The sequence below is a fragment of the Polypterus senegalus genome, unplaced genomic scaffold, assembly GCF_016835505.1.
Source record: "Polypterus senegalus isolate Bchr_013 unplaced genomic scaffold, ASM1683550v1 scaffold_2519, whole genome shotgun sequence".
NCBI lineage: Eukaryota > Metazoa > Chordata > Cladistia > Polypteriformes > Polypteridae > Polypterus > Polypterus senegalus.
In genome coordinates this window covers 1-8,564 of record NW_024384029.1, presented here as the reverse complement: position 1 = coordinate 8,564, position 8,564 = coordinate 1, and the positions used below count along the sequence as shown (strand labels likewise).

At 39.1% G+C, this 8,564-nt stretch overlaps 6 non-coding genes across 6 annotated transcripts; 3 read left to right on the top strand and 3 right to left on the bottom strand.

The window, feature by feature from the left end:
- Window positions 1-2,736: 2,736 nt before the first annotated feature.
- trnas-uga lies at window positions 2,737-2,818 on the top strand. Its single transcript has one exon. It is a non-coding gene; the product is annotated as a tRNA-Ser (tRNA).
- Window positions 2,819-3,772: 954 nt separating this feature from the next.
- trnas-aga lies at window positions 3,773-3,855 on the top strand. Its single transcript has one exon. It is a non-coding gene; the product is annotated as a tRNA-Ser (tRNA).
- Window positions 3,856-4,877: 1,022 nt separating this feature from the next.
- Window positions 4,878-4,959, top strand: trnas-uga. Its single transcript has one exon. It is a non-coding gene; the product is annotated as a tRNA-Ser (tRNA).
- A 784-nt stretch (window positions 4,960-5,743) lies between these two features.
- On the bottom strand, window positions 5,744-5,825 carry trnas-gcu. The gene has a single exon. It is a non-coding gene; the product is annotated as a tRNA-Ser (tRNA).
- A 1,248-nt stretch (window positions 5,826-7,073) lies between these two features.
- Window positions 7,074-7,163, bottom strand: trnas-gcu. Its single transcript has one exon. It is a non-coding gene; the product is annotated as a tRNA-Ser (tRNA).
- Window positions 7,164-8,212: 1,049 nt separating this feature from the next.
- Window positions 8,213-8,291, bottom strand: trnas-aga. The gene has a single exon. It is a non-coding gene; the product is annotated as a tRNA-Ser (tRNA).
- Window positions 8,292-8,564: the final 273 nt, after the last annotated feature.

Genomic DNA, 8,564 nt, shown 5'->3' with positions numbered 1-8,564 from the left:
ATATAAAGTCAGAACCTGAATATATAAAGTCAGCGTTGGAATTTATAAAGTCATTCCTGATTATATAAAGTCAATATCGGAGTATTTAAACTCACTCCTGAATATATAAAGTGAAAGTCAAAATCGATTGATTGAAACGACTCTGAACTGAACTAAGTTAACAAAAACGTATTCAGAAAAATAAATTAAAAAAACACTGTTCGGTTAATGTTTTGAAAATGATGCCTGTGCCCTGCCCAGGATTGGTTCCTGCCTTGCGCCCAGTGTTGGCTAGGATTGGCTCCAGCAAACCCCCGTGACCCTGTGGTCGGATTCAACGGGTTGGGAAATGGATGGATATTCCAGCGCTGACTTTATATATTCCGACGCTGACTTTATATATTGAAGTTTTGACTTTATATATTGCAGCGCTTTATATATTCGGCTTTTATATATATTTGACTTTATATATTCCAAGCGCTGACTTGACTTTTATATATTTAAGTTTTGACTTTATATATTCCAGCGCTTACTTTATATATTCAGAAATATTCCAACGCCGTCTTTATATACTCAGGTTTCGACTTTATATATTTGGGAATGACTTTATATATTCCAGCATTGACTTTATATATTCAAGTTTTGACTTTATTTATTCCAACAGTGATTTTATATAATCAAAGTTTGACTTTATATATTCGGGAATACTTTATATATAAAAGTTTTGACTTTATATGGTTAAATTTAGTCATCATACCATAGAAATTTAAAGACTAAATTCAACTTCCTTTCCTAACAAAGATATTTCTGGCGACTAAATAGAACCTACTTATATCCAAATTCGAGATATTGAGCTGTCGCCTGCCTGTCTGAATAAGTCACCCTCGCTTCGCTCTTACTTTTTTACTGTTCATTTAATCATGGCTAGTGGTGGAAAAATTATAAAATGGAAGGAGGATTACACTGAGTATGGCTTTACCAAAACAATTATTGATGGCGAATCGATTATTCATGAAGCTTCAATTGGTGATCTGTTTTTCTGTGTTAACCTAATTTTTTTTCATACTTCTTCTCAAACCAAGGGGGTGCGAGGGTAAAATAAATCGGGAAGTGCTGATCAATGTAATCGGTGTACCAGAAAATCACGCATTGACAGAAATTCTCCTTTGCTTGTAATGCAAAGTGTGATTAAATGCGTGATTTTTTAACGCGTTATGGAGCACATGCATCGAAGCTTCTCAGCTGTGCTTGTGCTAAGAAAAGGAAACATTTTAAAAATAAAGTAACACGATTGTCAATGTAACCTTTTGTAAGTAGTGTCTGGATGATTCAGTGTGGAGAAACTGTAGAGGCAGCATGTGTATTAACTTGTGGATTTTTCTGTGAGTATTTGGTGGCAGCGTCACAAAGTCGGCTTCAGAACACTGCGTTAAAGCGGAGCTCAGCTCAGAGCGAAATATGAGGTGAATGGGAGGGAGATGATGTAGTCTCCCGACCACATATAACTGTCAATCCCACACAAACACAGTCTCTCAGAATTTGCATAAGCACAGCCCTTCACCTGCAATTTTAACTTAGTTACAAAGTGATCAAAACTCTCGTTTATATCCTGCGTCCTCTCATTAAACTTGTATCCCGCATTACCTGTGGGCATGACAAAATGTCTATGAACTTAATTTAAACTTTAGGTTTACACTGTGCTTTGTTTCCGAAGTAGCAGCACTCATGAATATGGTTGTATATGTCACTCGCTCGCTTCTTATTGTTTCGCTGCCTTCTGAATTATATAATGCATGTTTTCTTCAGTGCTTTTTGGAGCTCTTCCTGGTTTTCTACGTACTGCGTTGACAGTCAGTTCACGTGATTACGTGAGAGGCGTGATGATGTCACATGAAACTCCGCCCCCATGGCTTTCGAGCTCAACTCCATTACAATAAATGGAGAAAAATAGTTTCCAGTTATGACCATTATGCATAGAATTTCAAAATGAAACCTGCCCAACTTTTCTAAGGAAGCTGTAAGGAATGAGCCTACCAAATTTCAGCCCTCTACCTACACGGGTACTTGGAGAATTAGTGATGAGTCAGTGAGTGAGTGAGTCAGTGAGTGAGTGAGTCAGTCAGTGAGGACTTTACCTTTTATTAGTATAGATATGCCAGCAACACTCATGACAATGACAACACAATTACATTGTCAATCATGTTACGTTATTATTAAAATGTTTCCTTTTCTTTTTCAATACTTCTTTAACACACTACTTCTCCGCTGTGAAGCTCAGGTATTTTGCTCGTTTTTTTTTAATATAAGGAATAATGTACCATTAAATATATTTTAGAAAATAAAACACAATGCATTTTTAACATACTGTAGATACTAGCTAAAATATACTAATACTAGCAGAATACCCGCGCTGTAACTCTCGCTCTTTCATGATTAAAACGAGCACGTTGTGTTCTTTCTGTTGCTTCTTCTCAGTTGCTTGGCTGATATAGTTAACTTTGAATTCTTTCTCGGGGTCTGGCTGAGTAGCTAATATATGTGGACTTTGCAACCAAGACATGCTGTTAACTGTTCTACTCTCACAGATAATCGAGTCGCTTGAAATCCTCTGCCTCCTTAAGGATGTTCAGAAATAGACCGTAATATTACCGCTCCTGCTCCAGTCCAAATGTCTTCAGAGCACATATTGACAAACAGAAGAAAGAGGCGATTCGACGATTGTAGGAATTCAGGCGCGATTGCAGGACTCTACCGTCAGTAGTCGTGGCCGAGTGGTTAAGGCGATGAACTTGAAATCCATTGGGGTTTCCCCGCACAGGTTCGAATCCTGCCAGCTACGTAGTTTAAACTTTAGCAAATTCAAGGTATTAAGCCTTAACTTGCCACTCGCCAATACAATTTGCAAATCTTCTCAGTAGCTCACAGCTCAACAAAAACTGGTAGATGCTGCAATCAATGGGAGTCATAAGAACACATTCCGTTGACAGCTTAGCAGTTTCTGTTCACAACACGAATACTGAACGTGCTTGTGCAAAGTTAAGTGTCCTTTCGGCACAGACTGCAGCAAAGCATTTGAGTGCAGTCTAGAAAATGATCAGCTGCCGTTCAAGCGCCATACGTTGCAAACCCCCAAAGCAGTGACCAACATAACTATACTGATATTGATACTAATGATTTAAAAAACAGTCGTGTTCAAAGATTAAGCCTCAAAATCACTTGTTGGTCTGAATTTGGAGAGGAAGACTGTAAGGCCATTTAACACAAACCTCATTTATTTCTTTTCGTTGCAGTGCTACGGGTGAAAGGCACTGCCAGGGTCTGAAGGCTTAAATTTACTAATGATTCTGGGTGTAAAATGACAGAATTCACATGTGATGTGAAACGAATCTAATAAGAACGGGGATCAGTAAATCATGCACGTCAGCCTTCTTGAGGCAGCAAAGGCTAAAGAAGAGGAGAAGTAAAGAAGAGCTGACAAACAATCGGCTCCGCACTTGCAACACTACCGTCGCCCGTCGTTGTTTTCCTTAATATCCGTTATCAGCTGTGTTTCTTACTTATCTCCCTTTGTTCTCGGGTGAAATTTTGTGTCTCAACATAGAATTCAGCCAAAAAAGAAAACTTAAATCAAGAAATAAGTAACAAATGAAAGCATGATGGGACCACTGTAGTTTCTTTCCATAGACTTAATAATTAACAGTAATTTTCAGAAGTGAAAGAAAGAGAAAATTAAAAAAAAAACAAAGAAAAAAGAAATTTCCGCCTAAAGCTATATCGCTGGCAGCTGAGTCCTGTAGTTGTGGCCGAGTGGTTAAGGCGATGGACTAGAAATCCTTTGGCAGTCTCCCCGCGCAGGTTCGAATCCTGCCGACTACGTTTGTGTTTAGCTCTGTTACGAATGTCTTCAAAGTCAAATTTAGCAGTCAGATTAGGCATTGTTAGCATTATGTAGGCAATGATTCCCTTCAATTGTCTCAGAATTATGAACCCATTATGGCACGGATATATTCCTTAACTTTCTTAACTTTGGAATATTGGATAAGCACGTGTCTGCTGTTAGTAGCAATGAAAGGACTTTTCAACGATTAGAAAAAAAAAATATTCAGCCGTTTTACAAAGTTGGACAAGGCTTTGAAGACTTAATTCTATTTTTTGTGTCCGCCGTGTGGCAGAACGGGTTGAAAAACAGCATTTATCCTGCCTGAAAGACTGCCTCGTATTGACTGACTGTTGAATGAGAAAACGCTCAATCACTTTCGCTAATCGTCAGAGATCTTGTGTAAAGAAAAAAAACTACGTGAAAGTAAAAGGAAAGATAAGGCTTTAGGAATCAAAGAACTGACAATTAAGGCGGATTCCTTTGGAACTTTAACGACAAATTTTACAGACATTAAAGTTAATGCGTACAATCCATTTTAGAGTGTTTGCACTTTTAAACATAACAAAATAAATTATAAGCAGCCTCAATGCAGCAAGCTGAGACATGCTTAAGCATTTTTAACACGATATCAGAGACAGCTTCCTGTTATTTATGACAATAGAAACTGGGAAGTAACTCTCGCTCTTTCATGATTAAAACGAGCAGCACGTTTTTGTTCTTTCTGTTGCTTCTTCTCAGTTGCTAGGCTGATATAGTTAACTTTGAATTCTTTCTCGGGGTCTGGCTGTGTAGCTAACACATGTGGACTGTGCAACCAAGACATGCTGTTAACTGTTCTACTCTCACAGATAATCGAGAGTGCGAAATCCTCTGCCTCATTAAGGATGTTCAGAAATAGACCGTAATATTACCGCTCCTGCTCCAGTCCAAATGTCTTCAGAGCACATATTGACAAACAGAAGAAAGGGCGATTCGACGATTGAAGAAATTCAGGCGCGATTGCAGGGCACTACCGTCAGTAGTCGTGGCCGAATGGTTAAGGCGATGGATTTGAAATCCATTGGGGTTTCCCCACGCAGGTTCTAATCCTGCCGGCTACGTAGATTAAACTTTAGCAAATTCAAGTTATTAAGCCTTAACTTGCCACTCGCCAATACAATTTGTAAATTTTCTCAGTAGCTCACGGCTCAATTAACAAAAACTGGTAGATGCTGCAATCAATCGGAGGCATAAGAACACATTCCATTGACAGCTTACCAGATTCTGTTCACAACATGAATACTGAACGCGCTTGTGCAAAGTTAAGTGTCCTTTCGGCACAGACTGCAGCAAAGCATTTGAGTGCAGTCTAGAAAATGATCAGCTGCTGTTCAAATGCCATACGTTGCAAACCCCCAAAGCAGTGACCAACATAACTATACTGATATTGATACTAATGATTTAAAAAACAGTCGTGTTCAAAGATTAAGCCTCAAAATCACTTGTTGGTCTGAATTTGGAGAGGAAGACTGTAAGGCCATTTTAACACAAACCTCATTTATTTCTTTTCGTTGCAGTGCTACGGGTGAAAGGCACTGCCAGGGTCTGAAGGCTTAAATTTACTAATGATTCTGGGTGTAAAATGACAGAATTCACATGTGATGTGAAACAAATCTAATAATCAGCCTTCTTCAGAGGCAGCAAAGGCTAAAGAACATTTCGATTTTAAAATATTAACTAAGATACTGCCTTTGAGCAACAGGTGTTGCCCTGACTGAGAAAGTAACTTAAGAGGCAATCGTTGCGTCTTTTAGGGAAAGCAGCGTCGGAATATTTTCTTCTTGAATTTGATCTGCTGGCACAGATAGCAGCAGAAAGGATAATAGACTCTAAGATTTAAAGTCACGACAAGGGTGGGATTCGAATCAACGCGTGCAGAGCACAATGGATTAGCAGTCCATCGCCTTAACCACTCGGCCACCTTGTCACGTGAGCAAACAGTGATCCTTCTAGGCATTCCTCCTAAATTTAAATTCACTGATCCGGTAACACATCATGCCAAGCTCTATATTTAGATGTACGGACTCTTCATCAACACTTATATTGGTCATAATTGTTCTGTTTAATTGCTGCCTTGTTACCGAGCAATTATGTTACACGTCCAAGGCGGCAGGCAGGCTTTCGCTTTTCTCTATGTCTTTCACTGGCCAACGCAAAGAGAATAAATCCTGAGAGATGCACTCCACCTCCGCCTTCTGCCATGAAGCGGACAAAGCTAACATGTGTTTGCTTACAAGTTTCAAGGCACATCCGAGTGCCAAAATGAAAATCAACTAGAAGCAGTATGACAAACTGCAGGCACCGCTGAGACTCAAACTCAGGATCTCCTGTTTACTAGACGAGCTTAGAAACAACTAACCCCGCGGCACCTGGCGTTATGAAAAGACTCTAGCTGATTGTGGCGTCATACGCCTAAATAGCATTTAACATGTAACCAAAGTCCACCTCTTGGTAATTCAATACCAAAAAAAAAAACCATCTGAAATGTGAACACACTTTCAGTAACCGCAGCTCCACGATTAGAGACTTTTGTATTGAGAGAAGTTTGCCTGATGTTGTTTGAATCCAATGTTCAAAGGAAGCCCTCGAAGAAGAGAAAACGATCACACAATCCGTGAAAAGCACAACAGACTCGCGATCCAGGAAAAAGCAGTCATCATCTTCAAAGGCACCTTAAATCATTTCTTCATCGAGGTTTTCCATTCTCTTTTGTGGACTTAGATTAAGGATTTAAAATATATCAATGAAAGCGGGCAAAGTTTTTCCACACAGTCTTATTTCAAGTTCACTTTGCCATGTGTTCAGCTGTGTGTGTATTGCAGAAAGAAGCACCATGAAACAGAGCGAAGAAGGCACGCTGAGATCGAACTCAGGATCTCCTGTTTACAAGACAGTGGCTTTAACCAGCTAAGCCACGGCGCCCCATGTCAAAAGCTTATTTTTCAACTTTCCATTTCACTCAGTAAAATAGAATGTTTAAGGCAGAACATTTCGATTCTAAAATATGGACAAAGATATTCTGCCTTTGAGCAACAGGTGTGCTTGGACTGAAAAAGTAACTTAAGAGGCAATCGTAAGTTTGCGTCTTTTAGGGAAAGCAGCGTCGGAATATTTTCTTCTTCAATTTGATCTGTTGGCACAGATAGCAGCAGAAAGGATAATAGACTCTAAGATTTAAAGTCACGACAAGGGTGGGATTAGAACCCACGCGTGCAGAGCACAATGGATTAGCAGTCCATCGCCTTAACCACTCGGCCACGACTACAGGACTCAGCTGCCAGCGATATAGCTTTAGGCGTGAAATTTCTTTTTATTTGTTTTTTTTTAATTTTCTCTTTCTTTCACTTGTGAAAATTACTGTGTAGTATTGAGTCTATGGAAGGAAACTACAGTGGTCCCATCATGCTTTCATTTGTTCCTTGTTACTTATTAAGGAGGCAGAGGATTTCAAGCGACTCGATTATCTGTGAGAGTAGAACAGTTAATAGCATGTCTTGGTTGCAAAGTCCACATGTGTTAGCTACACAGCCAGACCCCGAGAAAGAATTCAAAGTTAACTATATCAGCCAAGCAACTGAGAAGAAGCAACAGAAAGAACAAAACGTGCTCGTTTTAATCATGAAAGAGCGAGAGTTACTCCCAGTTTCTATTGTCATAAATAACAGGAAGCTGTCTCTGTTATCGTGGTAAAAATGCTTAAGCATGTCTCAGCTTGCTGCGTTGAGGCTGCTTATAATTTATTTTGTTATGTTTAAAAGTGCAAACACTCTAAAATGGATTGTCCGCATTAACTTTAATGTCTGTAAAATTTGTCGTTAAAGTTCCAAAGGAATCCGTCTTAATTGTCAGTTCTTTGATTCCTAAAGCCTTATCTTTCCTTTTACTTTCACGTAGTTTTTTTTTTCTTTTTACACAAGATCTCTGACGATTAGCGAGTGATTGAGCGTTTTCTCATTCAGCAGTCAGTCAATACGAGGCAGTCTTTCAGGCAGGATAAATGCTGTTTTTCAACCCGTTCTGCCACGCGGACACAAAAATAGAATTAACTCTTCAAAGCCTTGTCCAACTTTGTAAAACGACTGAATATTTTTTGTTTTTCTAATCGCTGAAAAGTCCTTTCATTTCTACTTAACAGCAGACACGTGCTTATCCAATATTCCAAAGTTAAGAAAGTTAAGGAATATATCCGTGTGCCATAACGGGTTCATAATTCTGAGACAATTGAAGGGAATCATTGCCTACATAATGCTAACAATGCCTAATCTGACTGCTAAATTTGGACTTTGAAGACATTCTTAACAGAGCGAAACACAACGTAGTCGGCAGGATTCGAACCTGCGCGGGAGACCCCAATGGATTTCTAGTCCATCGCCTTAACCACTCGCCCGACTACAGGACTCAGCTGCCAGCGATATAGCTTTAGGCGTAAATTTCTTTTTTTTGTTTTGTTTTTTAATTTTCTCTTTCTTTCACTTGTGAAAATTACTGTTAATTATTGAGTCTATGGAAGGAAACTACAGTGGTCCCATCATGCTTTCATTTGTTACTTATTTCTTGATTTAAGTTTTCTTTTTGGCTGAATTCTATGTTGAGACACAAAATTTCACCCGAGAACAAAGGGAGATAAGTAAGAAACACAGCTGATACGGATATTAAGGAAAAAACA